Here is a 22,478-nt window from a genome sequence, read left to right as displayed (position 1 = left end):
TACATTTATTGTATGCAATACGCCTAACGCGTCATCAATTCTACATTTTTTGTAGGACCTCCTATACGCTCGACCTTCCCGTGAGACCACCTTGGAATGATTATTGATTCACTAAAAGGGTTCGTCCCTCGCTATTCATAGTTTTCAGTGTCACGTGTCTCTTCAATCCGGAGTCGGTCATGTACGGCCGCCCTCGGGCTGACGCACTCGCGTCTACATACTACCTAGCGAGAGCCAAAAGGGGACGCACTGGCAACCAGTTGGTCTAATCTACATGCGGCACGTTTCAGGGTTTCAATTTGCTTTTGCACGGCGGATTACTTTCTGACAGGGACCACCTTTTGATTTTGACGAACCGATCGTGCTTGAAATGCGCGCGCAATGCACGATGAAGGACGCCGTTCCAACCGAACGTCCCGGCGACTTAAACGAATTCATTATATGCGAACGGAGCGTCTAGGCAGAATTTACGTTGATTAAGATTTAAATCGTGTAACTAAACGTAATTGAAAAAGTTGTCGCCAAATTATACCGCGCAAGTTGCAAAACAATAAAAGTGATAATTATGTTAATAAGTCATCTGTAAGTTTGCAATGTGTTTTGTAGAAAAATAAAGTTTTATTAAGCAAACTGACTTATCTTTTATTGTCAAGCATTAAATTAAAGTCAAACAGAAACAAACATTTCTACATAAGAAAAGTAACGTTTGCATTGCATTACAAAATAAGAAATAATGTAATAGTTTTATAGTTCAATAAATTAAAAAAAAATTCTTAATCAAAATTTCTTAATAAATTGTAAAATTCATAAAATTTCACAAACAGTACAATAATTTATATTAAAATTTACAAATTAAAAACTTATAGTAAGAAATATGTATTATGTATTAGAGTTTGTAATACCTTATTAATTTATTAATATTAATGTTTTTTTCAATTCTTTTTATTAATTAAGAGATTCTTTTCAAATAAACACAAATTTAATCAAGCACTTTTATCAGTACTCGACATGTTAAAATTATATCAGTAAGTAATTTGTGTATTTACTTCAGTTTCATTTATCAATTAACTAAACAATTTTATTCGGTTCGTTAATTAAAAAAAAATGTTCGATGTCCAAAACATATCTGTTTAAAAAGTGATACAGCTTCTGGAAATACGAGAGAAATTAAATTGTCCAAAGTGCATATCATATATCTATTTTCTGGCCTGCGAGATACGGGGGTGAGACAGGGGCTGGAAAGCGTGCACTCGTGAGTGCAAGCGGGTAGTCTTGTCCGTTGCCCGACAAACGTTCCGGGATCGTTTTCACCCCGGGGTGCCGGTAAATCTCCTCGCCGTAAACACACCGGCGAGCTTCGAGCATGCACCGCTCGCATAAATTGGGGACGTCGCCCAGCAGATCAACCGTGGCGATAACCTCTCGACAGGCTGTCCTACGTCCACGAGATTATTTGCATATATTTGCGAAAAATTATGCATTAACCCACGTGCCTCGTACTTTTTATCTCCATGCTAAAATTTTCCAACATGAAAGTGTATGTTACAAAAAATGTCGATATTTCTGAACTTTTATTTAATTGCACATTAATTCGTTAAAGCAATTTTCGTTAAAAAAAAGTGTAATTTTGTTAGTAGGTAAAATATGTGTTATTTTAGATAATAGATATGTAGATTAATGTTTGAATTAATAAAAAAATAATTCTAGTAAAATTTCTTTTACAACATAAAAAAAACCATATTATTAGTATCAAATTTTTTTTTACATTTCTGTAAATGTTCAATAAATTTCCAGGAATTTTGTAGTTGTAAAATTCCGTTTTTTTTTTTCGTTAAATAATTACCTTCACTATAAACTCAATATATTTTTTGATGAACTCGAGCATTATAAATTAAATTATAATTAAATATTAAATTAAATACTAATAATAATTAAAATTATTTAATTACTATTAACGTTTAGAAACGCAGATAAGACTTATACGTTTTACACGCATCATCCCCTATTCCCAGACAATTAAGTTTTATAGATAATTTAATAATTTAATAAATAAAAGATCTATTTTGTTGCAAATAATTTGCCCAGAATAATAAAATAAGTAACTGATTAATTTTCAAGATGACGATGTTGGCAATAACTTATAACCGAATGTCTCAAAACATTTTCTTTTTCGCGGCGGAAGGTACGCGTAAAACGGCTTATCGATCACGATACGATTTCCTGTTTCCTGCCGTAGACGACATCCGGATCCGTAGTTTTCTTCATCTTCCGGCAGTACCACTAACGCGCTTCGTAACTTGCGACCTTTTGCTGTTATGGTGATAATATGCTGTATTAGAGATTTTTAGTTCTCTTTACATTTATCAAGTTTTTTGAAATATAATAAAATGTGCGTATTAGTTATACATGTGGATAATATTTTTTTATCGTATAGATTAAAATAAATATGATGAGAAAAAGCAAGATATTAAAACTAATTCTTTAAATAAGTTTTGCGAATAAAAAAATCAGACCAAGAAAATGGCATATATGCACCAGTTCTAAAGTATATCAATTTATTGTATATTATTATTATATAATAATATATTATATAATAATATAAAATATGTATATTATTATTATATAAGATTATATGAGAAATAATTTATGAATAATAAAAAATAAGTAGATCGATAATAAATATCAAAAATATTCGTATGTAATTAACCAATTGCAAATATGTTTTCAATTCTCAAAAATTAAATAAGAGCAAAATTTTTATATTCTTTAAATTAATTTTATGTGATGTTACCTATTTCTTTTAATTCCATTATTTAAAACAATTAAAGTTATAATATTTTGATAAACAACGTAAACAGTTTTAAAACAGTAAAAAAATACAGCATATATTTTAGTTTCAGCATACTTTGAAAAGTATAAATCAATATCAATAAATATAAAAAAGAAATGACTTAAAATATGTAATAAAATATACATAATGTATATTACATATAATATTATAAATAAAGAGTGGTAATATAAATGGAACGAGTTAAATATTAATTTTCTCAATATTAGAGAAATATCGAGAAAATTAGTATTTAACTCGTTCCGAAAGAACAATAAAAACAATATATAGAAGGATCGATAAACGACGAATAAACAAAGTAATAACTTTCACGATATTGGGAAAATATTGACATTAGAGATAACATCTTCCAGGCCACATATTGACATATTTAATGTGACTAAATTATGTACTAAATTATTGTTGCGCATGAGAGAGAGGTGCCTAAGTCAACTAAAAAGTATGCGTAATGTTTGTCACAATTTTAGCAATTAAAATAATAATAATGATAAAAAACGCGTGATGCAATATCCGCAATATGCTCAAAGTATTGACGGGAATGGCATGACGTTCAATAGCAGATTCAACCGGTAGAAGCTTCTACGAGCAACGACGGATATGCAGTCGCCTCTTCGTGGCCGCGGAAGGAACCAATCAAGCGAGCGGAGATAAGTCTTCCGATAATGGAGCCGAACGAACGAGCGCTCTGTCGCGTACCGGTATTACGGAAGCCTCGGTGACGTCCTACCGTATCAGGATCAGTGCGTCCAACGAGGCATAGGGAAACCTAAAGATAACAAATGCAACGTTTGTCGCGGACGCACTGGCACGCTTCTAAAGCGAGTTACGTGTACTTGGCGAGAGAGACGCGAGTGTCTGGAGAAATAGTTTTCTTTAACGCTCCATGGTGATCAAAGACTTCTCACTTCATATCAAAAAAATATCTATTGCCGCAAAAGAGCAATTAATAGAGGAAAATCATCAATACTGGCATATCACTTTGCTTTTAAACAATATTTTAGATAATATTTCTTAAACAAAAGCTACAAGGCTTAATTTCCAAAACTTAAGTAAATGCTGTTTTAGGAGATCTATGCTAGTTTATTGGCGACTTTCTTCTTCCATCACAGGATCATAAGTCCGATATAAACAAAATAAAGTGCGCGCTCTGAAGCGCAATTATTTACTTATTGATGAAATCATAAATTTGATGTATATCTTCCATCAAAGATAAATAATTTAAAACTAAAGCCGTCAAAGAGTACGATCGCAAAATAGTAATAATAAACCAATCTCTTCATTCGTGGAACATCGGCAATTAAGATTAATCGGCAGAAATCAAGTAAATTGATAAATCCGAAGAGTGGAAGCCGATAATTATGAATTTTATTTCAATCCAGCGACTCCATTGCGTTGATCGATTTTAATGGGTTCTCCCATTGGACACCTCGTTACAATTTCTATCGTCGCACTCGCTCAATTATTACGAATGGACGACAATTAACTGTCCGGCGAAGTTACGGTGATGCTTAATGAAGAATTAAATTTTCTTATCGCGTGTCCCTCTTTCCAGCATCGTGCGATTCCGAGAGTCTTAATCACAGCTGACGAAATTTCGCGAAGAAAGTTTAACCCGAGATTTGATGTGTCTCGTTAGCGAACGCTGGTAAGGAACTCGAATCGACGGGAAGAAGGAAAGACGGTAGACACAGAGGAAAGTTCGAAGATGGAGGAGTCAACCTGCGCAGCATCGGAATAATAAAGAGTCTCTTGTACCGCGATACATTGCGGAAGATCCCCATCACGAGATCGCTTAACTGTCGAGGTCGTTCATTTGACAGAGCTATTGTGCGAAGAATTATGCTTTTGCAAACGTAATTCTGACAGATAATCTCATTTGAGTAATTCCATTGAGTAATTCAAATATAGTGCAATTGCGGCTTGCATTCGAAACTAATTCACTTGATATTAAACTGCAACAATCTAAACAATTGTCTTTGTTACAAAATTATATTAAAATACTCTAATACTTTTTCTTGCATTAATTTTGCATCAAGAGAAAAAGTTTAATTTGAACTTTGTTTTAATTGTCTTAGCAACCATAAACGACAATAAAATTGAAATTTATAGCAGTCTCGATTCACTGTTGTTTTCATCCAGAATCTTCTACATTTCGATTCATATTTTGAGAATAAAATGGGTTAAAATGGTCCTTAAAATGGTACTTAAATGACTTCATGGGAGAAGATAATAAACGAGAGAACTATCAGAGAAAGTTTAATGCAATTATAAACGAAGCACACAGTAGATCTATCGCGAAAAGTTCATAGATATCCGTCCGGTGCGCATAGAATCCAAGCTAATTAATTTTTATTAAACGGCACGGCGCGGCGGTCGAAAGTTTTTTAAGTACTTCTCAGCGGAGACAGTCCTTCTTAGAGGCAGTTCCTCTCCCTTGTGAAAGACAGAATGTTGCGGAAAGTTTTCCAAGAATAGCAGTTATGAAATCTTTATTGCGTACTTGTTCGTAATTTAATATACCTTTAATATACTTGACGTTTCATAAAACAAGACAACTCTCTGTCAGAAGAGTGAAACAGCGACATTTGACAGCAGGAGCGCTTAATACGAAAAGATCTTTAATGGTCGCCAGCGATGGTGGTTAATATCGAATATTTGTCAGCTGTCCTGACGAAATTACATCGCCGGGCGTGAGTCTGACGAGAAAAGATTAATAAAGAAGTTTGCGCAAACGGCACTTTGCTACAAGATCCTACCATCCCTCACTTCATGACTTTCCATTATCATCATCGATCAATACATAATTATTGATTCTCGTAACCTGAATATATCTTGCGTTATACGTCTCTGTGACAGCGCATTTATAAAGCCCGTGCTCTAATTTCGCGATCAAATTTTATTTGTACCTCAGTAATCTTCGAAGGAGACAGATCGGCGTGCTCTGAATATAAGTTAAAATTCGATGGAGTTGATTTAAGTAAGACACCTGATACCGTTCCAAATGAAACAGAATGACATCCGAAGTTTTTTCGCGACATTAAATTTCTCCGATTAGTAGGGATACCCTCCTTTCCCGAGCTTTGTGAAATCAATGAAAGTTGTATAAATTACGTCGCCAAAACAAAATTGCCATTCAAACATCTTACACGGCGGATAACTAAAGAAACGTTCGTTCTTAGACATCACGTTTACCACTAGTTGACGCGTATTGATGTTTATCATTTCTTGCTTATCATTCTTCTCACGCGTGCCCGCGAAACAAGACAAATTCCCAGATCTTCAAACGTGTCGTTCCAGACCTCGTACTCGTTCACGTCGACCATTAGAGAAAACTGAATCCACGCTTGTTACTCAAGATATTGAGTTTCACGATACGCCCGTTATCCCAACTCTTCCAATTCTGTTTGCCAGACAGGTCGAACGCCTGTGCTCGCTCACGGTACGGTACTTTGGCTTCGTTAAAGGGTAATGCACCGACAATACAGTCCTCTTCGCAATTCTCTAATTTCTACGCGAAGCGTCTGTAGCAGGCGTAACACGTAAAATAGAGAAATATCTTTAGCGTGCAATGTTATTACTTATATACTACGTTTTGTTATTACACGTATAACTGCGCATACTTTTTTATTGTGCGATAAGATATTCTAAATAAAGTTCTCCAACAGTAAAGAAAGATTATTCTTAATTATCTATTCTTAGATCTTTTAACGTACATATAAAATTATTCATGTAGAACATATAGAGTATCATTGCATATAGAATGTTTCGCATAATTCTGGTCGCTGCAATTTTTAAATATATTAAAGTATTTTCAGAAAGAAAGATTTATATAGAATAGTTTATTTTCCGGCGGGTTTCGCAAAAAGTTAACTCGTACTATTTCTGCAACGATCGATTCAGTTTACTGCATCACGTTTCAAGCTTCTTATTTCTTTTTCCGGATACATAGAGATTCATTATTTTCTGATTCGTCCAACACGAGCGCGTTAATTCGATCGAATAATCCGCTCGATCGTGTCGACGTTCTAAGGGACTGCAACACGAGTTGCCTCCGGCAAGGAACGCGAGGACGTAGCCGGATTTGCTCTCGGGAAGAAACTTTCAACTCGTGAAATCCCGGAGCGGTTATGAGGAGCGTCTTATCTGCCGACGAAACTACCGTCACCCGGTTAGGAAAAGTTATACCGAAAGTTCTCGCTCTTAGCCTAAAAAGACGTCGTGCCCCAGAGAAAAAGCAACCGAAGAGTTGGTCGGAGGTTACGAGCGGAATAACGAAGGACGGAACAATTCTTTCACAAAGCACCATTCTAAGCGGAACTACGGCAACGCATGCTATTTGTAGAAGCAAATATTCCATAGAGCTTGCAATCTGTGCAAGTAATTTACGTTAAGTCAAAATAAAATTTGTATTAACATCAATTGTTTAAGGAATCTTTTTTTAAATTTAAATACACAAGTAACGTTACTTTCAATATTATTGGAGAAGAGAATGCCGTCTGGCAGCCCAGTCGTTTTTTGTGACAATTTATCGACACGAATCTCATCAACAATTATAATTCAATTTTCGATGCACCGCGCATTGCATGCTCTACCTCCTCTCTTTGATATTACACAATTACAACGCGCAAGCAAGTATAAAGTAATTATATACGCTAAATAGTAAGCGTGGCTTGGGAGGGACCATAAATCAGTTTTAAAACAATTAACCGCATGTTGTTATCTTAAGTAGAAGGATGCAGAGAATACGAGCGATAATGTCAATGGATTGAAAAAGAAGTTAGATATTTAAACAAAATATAAATTGTAGAGATGTAGTTTACTCAAATTAATCTTGCCATATATGGTATACATTGCATTCCTAAACTATTCATAAAGTTCTATCAAACTTATCAATTTGCTTTCGTGTAATATTTTTCCGTTAAAAAACTTTCTTTCAAGATTTTTTATATATTTTAGGATCAATAATAATTGCTGTAATCGTCTAACAAGACTATGTTACAACTTAACTCTCTCACGTTGCTGCCTCGGTGCCCGACAAAGCGTAAATTTGGTTTGCTGAATTCGGTTGGTCAGAACATGAAATCAGAGGCTAAGACTTCTCTGAACATCTGACTAGTAGTATAATAACCAACACGTCAGCCAATTTGGATCTTGCCTTTAACTCGGTAAGCAAAGCTCTCTAATGTCAACAGTATCATTTACTTTCAGTTATCTTTCAAAACTTATTTGTACACTGCATAATATTACATTTCTCTTTCACACATTTTATAAGAACATAATTTTTAATTAATAATTTATTACTTTCCATAAAAAGTATACATTAATAATTTATAAGTTAATAATATAATTTTGAATATAATACAATTTTTAAAAATATTAATTTCTGTTATATTTTAAAAGCCAATTACATTAATTAATTAAATGTAAAATTTTTACTTAAGGAATTTCTGCTCAGATTAATTGCTAATCCGTTTTTACAAATATATATCTCACATTTCTCACGTGCTCATGTACAAATATTTTGTTGTACTTGTAAGATTTGCATATGTAAAAAATAAATTGCTTAATAGTATAATTAAAGATTAAACATTATCTATGTTATTCTTTAATATTTGTGTAAATACAGGGAATCTGTTGGAAATGATAAAATGCCAAAGTCAAATGAACAAATGAAAAGTATAAAATAATAAAAAAAAAGAAACGCGACGAAGAAGCTTGCGATAGTCGCGCAAAGTGTTTCGTCAGTTATGGAGGTCGAAGTTCGTTACCGGACGCGTCACGGAAATGGCGAAACCTTGTCAGTCAGCCCTCGCAGAAACACTTTGCGAAAGCGAGAGACAGAAAGAGAAAGAAAGAAGCAAAGAGAGAGAGAGAGAGAGAAACACGAAAAGGGATAGTGGAGACAGAGGAGGAGAAATTGCACCAATATAAACCCCCAAGTCGTCCGCATCTCCACCCGTCCGAGCGAATTAATTTAAGTCTAGCGGGCTCTAGCAATTTCCGCAATTTTTCTAACTTGCCTCAATTTGGCCTGCAACCGATTTGTAGAGCTTCGGCATCATCCGCATCTACTCTTTCTCGCGTTCTTTCTCATTACGTTAAATTACGCAATGCACAGGATCTTTATTAGTGTGTGTTCTTCTCAGGATATTTAACATACTACGTAACTAATTAAAAAGAAATTTAATAACAAAAATTTAATAATAGCCACTTTAATCATTATAAAAGAATTAACTATAATTAATCAAATTGCATTTATTAATTTATTTAATTTAAATAATAATTAAAGTTGTTTGATACGCGTGAATAAATAAATATATATGTGTGTGTGTGTGTGTGTGTGTGTGTGATATTCTCAAATGTAAATTTAACTTCTTAGGACATGTACATTGGGGGTACAGGAAATAAGCTTGAAAGAATTAAAACTAAAATATATATTGACTGTTATACGAGCCAACACTGGACGTTCGCTTGTGTTCAATAATTTATTTGTCTCAGTGGACATTTTAATCTTCAGTCCATGAACTGTGCGCTGCATATTCGTCGGTTTTGAAACGCAGTCCTGTTCGGAATATCACAAATTAAATTGACGAGCAGTTTAATAGAATAAAAATTTTGCTACTCTGCAAGCATTTATAAGAAATCTTTCTTCCTAAATCACTGAAAAGAATTTTAAAGTAATTATTGTAGCAATTATAAAGATAACATCTCAGCCAAAATTCGAACTTGATCTCCCACATCACATTCCGTGCAGATGTATACCAATTCCAGCCAGAACTGTATTTCAAGACCGATGAATATATGGCGTTCAATTCACATGGGTTGGAGATTAAAATGTCCACTGACAAATTGTACACAAGCGAATATTCAATGTCGAATCGTACTGGCATTATTTGATACATATTTCAGTTTTTATCTTAATCAAGTTTTAAAAATTAAACCGATTACATTTTTAAAAGTTTTTAAACCTCTAATTTTTTTTATTTTTTCACTCAATGCTGTAATATACTGTAAAATATTTAAATAAAAATTTAAGTGAAAAGTAATCATAAATAATATAATATAAAGAATAAGTAGGATTAGTCGAAAATATTTGTAATTGTATATGAAGTCGAACACAGTATTTCGCGAATACTATCCATGTACCTTCAAGGTAGACTTCGTAGACACAACTATTACTTCGAGAGTAATTATTTACTTTTATGAGTTGATAAAGAAACTTTCGCGTTTTGTGAAAGCGTCGTAAATTGTTATTTAAGCAAGTTCGGTGGCGCGCTATAGCGAGTTGTCTGATCCAACGTGTCTGTGAGGCTATCGCGTTTCCAACTAAGCCAAACACGCGTTCCTCCGACCGTAAGAAAGTTTTCGGGTTTCGCAAGCAGCGGATGTTGGAAACTGGATCGATTATACGAAAACTTGGATAATGCGTTTTTAGCCATTCGATGGTCGCGATTAAGACGCTCTGCTTTTCGATCGGTAACGAGGCGAGTGAAATTTGAAACCAAATCTTCGAAGCGAGGTGGAAACCCGAGAGCTTTCCGCTTTGCCGTCTTGGCAGATGAACTTCGTTCCTACGTACGATAGAACTTTTGCAATTTCCAATTGATCGATAACTTCGGCGTCAACATTGCAAAATGTGAAAACGCGAGCGCGCACAAATTTTATTTCTACAGGTTTTTACCATAAATAAAGGTAATAGAATTTGTGTTCAAATCATATACGTTGCATATTTAAATAATCTGTTACATCTACGTGGATGATATAATATAAATAGATACGTAATTATTAAATACATATTAAATATGTAATATAATTATACATATATTAACAACTACTTTTTACGTGTGTGTGTGTGTGTGTGTGTGTGTGTGTGCGCTCCTCTCTTCACAATTATTTTGTCTTAAACAAAATATGTATTACGAATGCGATGGATTCGGATTGCAAATTGCGAATTATTTGCGCACATCTATTTTTGCGTAATAATTCTTACTAATAAATATTCAATCGTTTAATGTACCATTTGTTATTTGTAAACTCATATTTTTTATTTATGCCTACGCAATTCACATTTAATAATTTGTAATTTGAATCTGATTTATGTCCACATGCGTAATATGTCACGGGCTTTATAAATTTTCGTACTTATGACCGTACTTATGAAATAGAAGACTAATTAGATCTAAAGAAATCCACCACACTTGTTTAATTTAAAAAAAAATTTATTTTTGATTGTGCTAACTTAACTTTAAGTTGGCACAACCTCTATTTTCTCCGAATCGGCTAAAGCAACAAAATCGGGAATGGAGCAACTAATTAGTAACAAAAGAGCACTAAATTTCTATATAAGTTTTATTCGATTGTGCTAAAGTGGCTGTGCCAGCTTTATAGACGTTAAAGTGTAGCCTTCTTCACTCTTCATTGACTCCTTATGGAAAGAAAGCTTCGCAATGGCCATTTCTGGACCGATCGAGGAATCAAGCAGTCCGGTGCAAACGCAGAACGGAGGCACGCGGTTTTCTCTCTCGCATCGTCCTCTGGGGAGTATTTAATTTCCGGACCGCGAGAGGCTGGTTGCGCGCGCCGGATCGTTGCGACGCCGTCACTCTCGCGAACAATGCATGTCTCCGATAGACGGATAGTATCCAAGCTCCGGCGTTCTGACTTCTCCCGCAGCATTAAGCTCAACCGCTCTAATTATAGACAACAAATGGGTAGGTATAGATATCAATCCAGCCTCGGGGGAGTACACTTTACTTTATCAATTGCATAAAAACGTTTCAAGAAAAACGTTTCTTTGAAGAGGGATGGCAAAATTAAAAATCAAGACTTGAACACCACATTAAGCGTATCGTTAAAATAAACTTATTGAGACCGTAACTAAAATAAATATTATATATATTCTGAGAATTAGAGATAGACCTTTAAATAAAAGTAAACGTCGATTTTATTTAAGATTAAAAACATTTTGGAACATTATTTACTTTTTAATTAAAGTATTCTAAGTATTACAACACTAAACTGAACGCCATATATGTACATTCCTTCTCCTACCAATACATTTGTAATTTTTATATCAAAATATTAAAACAGAAATATTTACAGTTTTGAATAAACTCATAATTTTTAAACAATGCGCTTATTATATTTATTTATTATATATATTTTATCGTAAGTCATGTCAATTAATTTCCTTTTAATTGTTTTTGTAATCATAAAATATATTAATTGAATAGAACATTACAGTAATAATAAGACATGTACGTAAAAGATACAAAAAAAAGTATGAAAATATGCCGAGTATGCAATTTGCTGAATAACAGTTTTGCAATTTGCAGAATGGTCGGCCCACTTGTAAATACATTTGACCCAGTTCATTGTTGAGGGGAGGAAATATCAAGACTTACGTAAAAATAATACTTCGTAAAAATCTACAAGCATGAGGAGCGAGAACAGCCGCTTCGTTCCGACTACGATATCTGTGAAAACTTTCCAGTTTCCCGACAATAACACAAAGGTGGATCGATATATCGTTTCTTTGGAATAGGTGAGAGCGATTCTCGCACACGTGCAATCTATACATGGTACACGATTAGTTTTTTTTTTTCACTAAAAGTTGCTTATTCATCATTTTTATATTTAACTTAAAATTATTTTTATTTTCCACGTAAATAAATTTTAGTAAATATTTCTTAAGCAGCTACTTTTTCCTTAACCAAAATTTAACTTAATACTTCCTATTATTTCAATTTTTGTGAAGTTTAGTAATTAAGTTTTAAATTAAAATTCTGCTAAGCTAATAGATTCACTCAAAATTTAAAAAATCACATACGAAGTTGTATTATCTATTATTCCTTGAGAAACTTAATTTAAGACATTATTAAATAACTTAACTTCTTAAGGATCGATGGCAAGATCTTTGGGTATATATTGGGATAGGACTTGGCCCAAAGAACCGAAAAAGGGTAAATCTTTGTCATGGAGCATTTTCCTATACTCAAGTTTAATCGCGTTCCAAATAACAAACAAGGATTTTTCTAGAATGTATATAGATATGTTAAAGCTCGCTGAATAACACAATCCCACAAGTAGTTTCTCATTTCTCACTTCTTAAACGAAATATGGTAACTAAAATAACTAAAAAAATGAACTTTTCAATTTTTCGTAAATCTTTGCCATGAAGTATATACCATTTTAAGGCCCAAAAAATTTTTAGATGAAATTCGTAATCAACACCCTCGAAAGCTTCCACGAATGAATTTAATATCCGATACATTTTCATTTTTGGTCCTTTGGGTCCATTTCATAAATTTGGCTCGGTCCTTAAAAGGTTAATAATAATATCTCAATTTCAATTTTTACAAAAAAATCATTTCATGTACTTTAATTTCTTAGTTTTTTTTAACACCTATATATATGTATGTATAGAAAATTCAAAGCTTCCGACAACATATACGAGCGGTGCATATTTTCCGTCGTCTATTTCCAGCTTTGTTCAACGACGAACGGACCGAGCACTTTCGACGCTTTATGACAAATGATAATTTATTAAACGGCGTCCGAATAATAAGCAAGTCCTCACCGCGCGGACGGCTTCCTTCGACTCTTCAAGCTCGACGGCCTGTTCGAGAGGCCATGCTGTCCCTCTCGATGCGCTCTACCATCCCCCGAACCAGATTTTTATCGCCGTCACTTCCACGTCGCGCTCCGGCAACGAGCCCTTTTGTATTCCCCGACCGAGAAAAGTAATCGAGTGGACACTCGAGAGACCGTCGTCGTATCGGTCTCGATCGAGACGATCCCACGTAGGCGTGCGAAACGCGATTTAAATGCAAATTTCGTCGCTCCTTGTGCAGTCCTCGCGAAACACTTTCGAACTCCCGCCTCGTTCCTCGCTTCTTGATTACGCCAAGTTTTGATAGAGTCTTGTAAATTTCTCTCTGCTGAAGCACTGCGTCTGGATTTTAATCGCGATCTTTCAACATTCTCTTAACGACGACGTCGTCGTCGATCAGTCGTTCCAGCAACCAGTGCCAAGAGGAACAAAAAAGGGCTTGACCCACTCACTGCTCCTTTCTCGACGTGACAAAATATTTAAGAACTAATCAAAATACGATTACCGTTTATCCAGGATCGTTCACCGTATTATTATCGACAAGTTTAAATAGATTGGCTTAATACAATAATAATTATTTAATAAATTCGCAATAAAAACTCTAATAAATAGCGAATCTATAATAAACTTCTATTTCAAAAATATTTAATTATGGTCTATTACGTGATCTAAAGTAAGAAGAGAATATTCGGCAATGTTCAAAAAAACATCAGATCAATTTTAAATTAATGTCCTATGCATTTAATACACACAGGGTAAGAAAAAAATATAAAACTAGTAAAATATGTTGAAACCGAAGCATCTGAAAAAACAGTGTTTCATACGTTGTCCAAAAATATTGTAGAGTTTTAAATAATACATTGAAGGCAATATTTAAAGTTATTAAATACAAGAGTGACATAAGATGTAACGTTTATCTCTAACTGGTAGACACATACACACAAACACACACACACATTCGCGCGCGTGCAAGATTTGTAATAAATTCGCTCGAGCTATCTCTACATGATATATCTCAATAATGCTAATGCTGGCGATACCTGATTCCTTTGGCAACTTATATCTCGAAAAATACTTAATCAAAAAAAATTTTATTATAGAATTTTAAAAATATTTTAATGTCAGTTATAAAAATATTGAATAAAAAATAGAGATTTTAATAAAAAACTTTTTAATTAATTTTGAAAACTTCTCCATACTTACACTCAAATAAGTATTTCCGTTTGACGCATTTGTTGAAACTTTACAATTTTTGTATAGAACACATTTTTCTCAAATGTCTTTATTTTGAGATATTTTGTTAGATCCGCATTTTTCTCTCACCCTGTATAATCTAATTTTAAACTATCTACCGACTTGTACGTTATTTTTCTAAATATTTTATTCCAGCATTAAAATAACCAACATATTAAAAACTATAAAAAACTTGAAGATTATTCTGTAACAAAATTATCAAGCAATTTATTTTTCTAAAAGGTAAAAGGGCACGTATGCTCAAACAAATGTTAACTGAAGAAGCTCTTTTTCCGTTTTCATTTCGTGTATTCTAAGCGTAGTTGTGGTAGAACGTAAGCTTGTTTAACATCGGCGCTGAAGTTGCAATCTGTAGCTTCGCCGTGCTTACGAATTCACAAGCAGACGACGAGTGGACGAGTAGATACGTATGCCGTGGCGGTGAATTCTTCGGCGTAGATTTAACGCGCACGGGGATTTCATCCGGTGCGATCGGGAGAAACTAACGTCGGCGACGACTTTATGTATTCCATCCACGGTGCGAACGACGCGTCAGGACGACGGGCGTTGGTGAGATAGCGCGGGGTGGTGGCGGAGAAAGAGAGATTTCAATAGCAAGCAAATAGCACGAAGCGCGCGGCCAATGGGCTTTCCCTTTGATTAAATGTAAATTGTGCGGGGAACGCGATTAGTACTCCCAGCACTTCGCCACCGGTCTTCAATCGTCGTTCTATGCCGTGTTTCTAGCGCTTCTACACCCCGGAATGGGGTTTCTCGCCGCATTTTCCGAAATAAAGAAGATCAAAGTGGTCGGTGCGATCGCAACGAAAGATCGCTTTTGCTCCGCGCTCGGATTCTTTTCATTAAAAGCTTCACACCTAAGTGCGGGGAACTCGGGCATAATTTAAAAGCAAAGTTGTTACGTACATTAAACAAATAATTATTATTTCATAAAGAGAATTTAGCTCGATATTTGCCTAATTTGATACAATTATTAGCGAAATGTTTCACGATGATTAAAATGTTAGCAAAATTAAGAGCCTAGTTATTGTTGCTATACTAAAACTGACTCATTCATATTCATATACTATTATAAATAAATTATTATTTTTTCATTTTAAAGAAAAAATAACATATAAAGCAAACAATTATATTTATATCCTGAGAAAAAAATATTGTTGATTTAACAAAATTTTCCAACTAAATTAAAATTTTGACAGTTCAAGAATTTATTGTTTAATTGTGTATTTAACTTAAATGCACAAATTTCAATTCAAATATTTATATAGTCAATTAAAATATACAAATACTTGAATAGACAAAATTTAATTTAGTTTGAAAATTTAGTCAAATTAACATTTTTTTCTCAATGTATATAACTCTCTTCTTATATATCTCTCTCTCTCCTCTTCTACAATTTAATTTATTAAGTAAATGTAAAAAAATCAATGAATTAAGACCCTTAACATTTCAATCATTGAATACTTTGAATGTTATTAGAAATGGCAATATTAGAAATGCTTTATCAACATGATTATAATCAGATTTTCATATTGTCCGTTCAACAGTATCTTCTTGCAATCTTGAAAGCTCAAGACTGCACAATTTAAACCAGACAGTTATAAAACACTCTGTGGGATATGTAAAGACTACAGTGCACGTGTGAAAACGGGAGAAGCGAGAAAAAAAGGCGAGGTAGGATCCGCATACACTTTTCGGTTACCTCGGATTTTCCGTTCGTTCCACGTCGACATTTCACGTCCTCCCGCCTGGAGCGATGCGAATCTGTCCGATAAAACAGCGGACGGACCATTAGCTAATCCTCTGGAGGGTAAAACAGTGCCGCGGGTGAAGAGAGGGACCGAACGTAATGGTGACTGGGGGGTGAGGAGGGAGAAAAGGGGGTACAGAGGAAGTGAAACGGGACCGAACGAAAGGGCGTCGGGTGCCACCAGGGAGATTTCTGGGTGCGCAATTGATTGGCGCGCCGACGACGCCAACGCTCAACCGACGTCGACGTCGGTTGATTAGAATGAAGCAACACGGAATCCCTCTCTAACCGCCTAATGGCACGCCGCAACCTATGTTTACTGTGATCTCGGACTTCGCTGTATGTTGCTCGCGATTTGCCATCTGCAATGCCAATGAAACGGATCGTCGCGTTGCGTCGCATCGCGAGCGAACCGGATAGACAATCCCGGTGACAATCGCGCGAACAGCGCGCGATTTCAAGGAGTTTGCACTGCACCGAAGACGGAGAGTCGTTTTTGACGTTGATCGAATGCGAGAGTGAGTTCGATTGGTTATACGCGCAATCCTGGCCAACAGCCCAAATCGCTCTCGTTCACGCTCTGGCCTTTTCTATGCGCGAGCGTCACGTTTGAGCTGAAAATGCTCGTTGCAACGCTAAAAATACTATAGTGTCACATCAAAGTGGCGCGAGGTGCTGACACTTGTATCAACGTTTTACTATTTTATCATGCAGACAAAAATCGTATCATATAATTCGTTTTACATACGTACTAGTACTATCTCTTTAAATTTAATTTTTATTTACTTATTATTTCAATATTTTTTGCAGATTTTTATTTATTACTTTCACGTATAATTTTTATGTCAGATTTTTACTTTTAAAGTACTTAATTATTTGTAGCATAATAAGTTATGTGATACACATAAAATGTATTTTTAAAATCAGATATATTTAATTATGATCAAATTCGTCACTATATATTTTTTAAATGTTACAAAATTTTATTTTGACAGAAAGATTAACAATTGTGCAGTATTCAATTATTATTTAATAATTAAATTATCATATCTCAGAAATTGCTAATGGCACTTTAACGAGGTAAAGTAGATTTCGTTATTAAGTTTACGCATCATCCATTTTACGTATCATCCATTTATAACAACGCCAGACGATTATCGATAAGAATGGATGATTATCAAGATAATATATTATTTGCGCTCCACATTTCCTTTTATAAGATGTGAATAATATTGGCATTTCATATTTCTATTTCTGCTATATTATCGGACAGATAATTCGTATGGACCATGTATAATATTAATAAACCTATATGCAGAATAATTCATATAATGAATCATATATAACCTGTCTGTTCCGTGTCACTCCTTTCGGAAAATTGGTAGACTTCGCTCTTCCATTGCACACGAGTATTTAAATATTACACGACAAAGTTAAAAATGCATATAATTTACAAAAGCGTATTCGCTATTGTCACTTATGCATATGCACAAATCGAATTATTCTTGTTGTTTTGGAAAAAGCATATAATAAATTTTAGATTTTAATGAAAAAGCTAATAGTATAAGGTATATACAAAACACATACGAATACGTATATTATAGGTAATATATAATTACATAAATAAATATACACATATATAATATATGTATATATAATTATATACATATATTTATTTATATTTAGAAAAAAATTGCCAATACGCATCCTCTTATTTCAAGGAAACTTAACAGTACACTTTATTAATACTGACAGAAACATTATTAACTTAGATAATTAAAGAAGTAAAAAATCAATAATGCATACATTTACGTCTTTTTCTATAGAAAATCTGTTCAGAATTAATTTCTTGAAAGAATAAGATTTACACAATTTTTTGTAAAATTGCATAGTTTAAACAATAAATAATGAGCATGTTTTTAACAATATATTAAGTCCTTTTACATAGTCTGTCGATAAGAAACAAACTATAAGATAGGACATAGCATAGAAAAATATTCTATTAAGTTAGTAATTTCATCTATAAATCTTTATATAAATATATTGTAACATATATTGCGTTTGCAAAACAGTATAAGAAAATAAAAAATATTTCATGTCTAGAAATTCTCATTAATTGTAAGTATTTTTACGTATAATTCATGTTAAAGAAAATAAAAAGGAAATGCAGCATTACTATTTATTTAAGTCTACTATATCAAATTTTATCAGACGTTTATTTTTGCGTTAATTTTTTGCATTTTACAAAAAACTTAATTATTGTAAAATTCAAAATATTATAAAAACAACTTAACCATCAACTAAGAAAAGATACTTTGTTTAGTTTTTAATGATGTTTCTAAAGATATTTTTAGTTTTCGTTTAAAAATTATAATGTAGCAATAAGACAAAAACAAAATAGTGTAAACAACTTTTATGTACATTGTACTTCAATTTACTATCTGATTTATTTGCTACCAGTAAGAAATATAAACGACAACTTCGTTTTTTTGAAAAATTATTGATAATTTAAGTAGAGATTTAAATGGAGAAGAGAAAGAGAGGGAGAGAAACAGAGAGAGAGAGAGAGAGAGAGAGAGAGAGAGAGAGAGAGAGAGAGAGAGAGAGAGAGAGAGAGAGAGAGAGAGAGAGAGAGAGAGAGAGATAAAAGAATGTAAATACATGCATTGATTAAGAACAAATTCAAATACATCGTAATATTATAATCTTATTATTCTAAAATTAATTATATGATAATAGTATGAATACCTATGCAGCTATTATAAAAATTAAAAGAAGACTCAATTATAAATTACCGGTACAAATAGAACTCGCTTTTCGCTATCGAAACTATAGTTCCTGTACTAGGTCTGGGACAAGGGTTCAAAGGGTCCTCAGTCGACGTTGAAGACAAGAACGCAGACGTTAAATGGAATTATCGAGCTCTTCATCTCCCTGCCGTCCGACCTTCGATCATTTTCTGTCTATCCTCACCATTGCTTTCCACTCTTGGAACTGGTCCAGGCAAACATCATCCGCCAGAGCTCAATCTCAATAACAATTATTTCCGTTATTAGAAATTTAATAAAGGACTTGCACGAGGACGCAGCCGTCGTTGCTCTTTGACGACGTGATCTTTTCAATAACTGCTTTCGCTCTCCATAATGCAGCCAACGACGAAGAAGTTGCCTTTCTTCAAGGCTCACCTAGGACGGTGGCCGCAACGAAGACGAAGGAACAAAGCAAAGATTGCGCGGCGAAAGCTCGCGACGCAGGTGAACGAATTGAGAGGACTAGTCAAAAGCTAACGGGGATGTAAATGAGGCGGGAATGACGAAGAAAAGGGTAATATGGAACGCTTTGAAAGAGCCAGCTGCGCATGGAGGAAGGAAGATAAAGGAACGTTGACAAAGAAAGACAGATTCAGAAAGACTATATTGCGTCCACCGGTAGAATCCAAGACTCTGGAAATCAAGAGACTGTTCGTCGGTGGGCGGAATTGGAGATCGAGAAACGAGGTTGCATGGAAATTAGAGCGACCGAGCATAGAATGAGTCAAGAAAATCTCAGATTATCGTTCGTGGCAAGAATTGTGATGGGTTTTCACCTTTAACCACAAGGAATCGTAAACTTGGCGGAGACAGCAGGTGAGTAACAAAATTGAAAAAACCGTAAAAACGCACGAGGTTTAAAATGCAAGAGCAAATAAATGATGGAATTGAGGGAACCGACTTGCCGACAAAAGAGACTAAGGGATGCAAATGAGACAATGAGGAAAATGGGAAGGGTAGGTTATGCATGACGTTGCAGGAAAAGAGAAGAATGTGTAAATTTGTAAGGTGAAGAGCGAGTGTGAGAGAGAAAGAGGGAGAGAGAGAGAGAGAGAGAGAGAGACTCAAAAAATATAGCAAGTTATAAAAACTACAATGTAAAATAAAAAAAATAGAAAAGAAAGTAGATAAGGAAAATGAAGCAAGCGTGCGAAAACGAAGAGTGTTTCGTGCTCGAGAAACGCGACGCTCATTTCTTCTTTCCTATCCTTCGTGAACGGAAGCCAACCGAGAGATTGAAACGCAGGCATAAGTGAAAAGTGCCGATGGATTCATCTGTATTCTGCAAGGCGAATATCTTGAGATTATCTCCGCATTGCGGAGTTAGACGAGCGTGACTTCGTTGAAGATTTATCTCGAGCCTCTTCCGTCGACTTATTCTTACAAACCCTAGAAGATGGAAGGGATTTTTGCATTTTCTCAACTTAGTCGTCGTCATGATTTCAAGATAACTTGACTACATTTAAGAGATCAGTCTTTGATTATGTTCCTTTGGATTATTGTAAAATAATCATTGCTATTAACAATTCCATTCAAATGATATAATTAGGCAATAAAAAATTACAATTATTTTAATCACTGGAATTATAAACGTAACATATATAATTAAATTTATTAATAATACAATTAAATAATTATGCATATTAACATTATATAAACAATAAAATTATGGAATCTGTGATAAACCTAATTTTTTCCGATAGTGCATTATATGACGTTCAAATCGACTTGTCTATCTTCTAACAATGAGCGAAACTTCTAACATTAAAGCGCGGTCACTGCATTCGTCAGACGGCAAGAAAGAAAACGGTGGAACGAAGTCCAGCTTCGGACGAGAAGAAGTGTACCTTGGAGGATGGATAGTCCTCTTAATTTTTCCAATAATGGCTTTACCGCAGCAAGGGTCGGCTGTTTATCAAGGCTACGATAGGTAGGCTGCAAGTCCTTCTACACGGGCTTCTTGCACGAACGCTTGCACGAGGCCGTAACGGAGGGATAGAAGGGGTGCACAAAAGAAAGAAATGAGGGTAGAGAAAAGAAGAAACTAATAATTCGAAAGCAGTTTCCGAAGCTGCAATGGGATTGTCGATTCGAAGTCGTTCGATGGCTTCCATATATACCTATAACATCAACGTTTTTTTGGCCGTACTTGCGGAGATTGTGATAGTAAGCACATCCTTTCAAGTAATTGTACAATATATCCGTAAATATTTTAAAAAGAATAGAATTTGTTGTACTACCGGATATGTTTTCAATTTTAGCAAAAATTAAAACTCCAATATTGAAGTATTTGAATTGGAAGAACATTTAGTCGTACAGAGGAACTAAATCGCTTTCTATGATTATAAATTAAGGAATGTAATTGATTTTTGTCAAGTAGTGTTATACTTCTGTAAGCGTTTTAAAAGAAAATAGTATAATTATTCTATTATTGAAAGTTTTCCACATTAATATAATGTAACAATAGATAAAAGTGTCAGTACCAATTGTATGTTATTTAATTTATAATAACTTATAATAATTCATAAATAGCAAAATATCAATATTTAGTTTAAAATAGATGTAATAAATATAATATTATGCCATACATAAGAAAAATTTCAGTAAGAATTCAACCGCTTTGAGAAATCTTGATTTAATATTTAATGGCGACGAGAAAGATCAACAAACTTTGTAATGCTCGTTACAGACGTCTCGAGGCAGAACTACGATTCTTTCGCGCATTGCTGAGACGAGATTTCGAATCCACAAGGCTCGATTTAATACAGCGGGAATTTCTTATAGCGATCTGAATCTAATCAAAGAATTCGCATTCTGCAGCACCTTTGAATCTCCCGCTTCGCAGCCCTCCGAGCTCATCCTTCTTCCATGTTTGATTTGATAAGTACAAACGAGGGGCGACAGTTCAAAGGAACTGCGAGATAAAACAAACTGTCTCCCATGATGTGGGTTTGTTATTTCAGCATTACCGACGAAAGCGAAATATGCCGGTTGCTGACTTGTTTGTCATAGAAGAATACCAGATTGGCGTTTTGCGTCAATCGTCGTGATATACTCGTCTTTCCCATTATATATAGCGCCAACAAATTCCTGTTTCGACTGTCGTCGTACATGGTCGTCTTATGTTTCAAAAAGCACAGTAAATAATGATGCACGTCGAATGTCTTCAGAGAGAAAATAGAGGGAAAGTCTAACGCGGGATCG

General features: G+C 34.4%; 1 long non-coding RNA gene across 1 annotated transcript in view; it reads right to left on the bottom strand.

Annotated features, from left to right (window-relative positions):
- The window catches only part of LOC118644316, a 59,869-nt gene that overhangs the window by 1,163 nt on the left and 36,228 nt on the right, over positions 1-22,478 (bottom strand). The gene's annotated exons all lie outside the window — the stretch shown is intronic.

The sequence above is a fragment of the Monomorium pharaonis genome, chromosome 2, assembly GCF_013373865.1.
Source record: "Monomorium pharaonis isolate MP-MQ-018 chromosome 2, ASM1337386v2, whole genome shotgun sequence".
NCBI classification, from domain to species: domain Eukaryota; kingdom Metazoa; phylum Arthropoda; class Insecta; order Hymenoptera; family Formicidae; genus Monomorium; species Monomorium pharaonis.
This window is presented reverse-complemented; position numbering and strand designations above follow the sequence as displayed.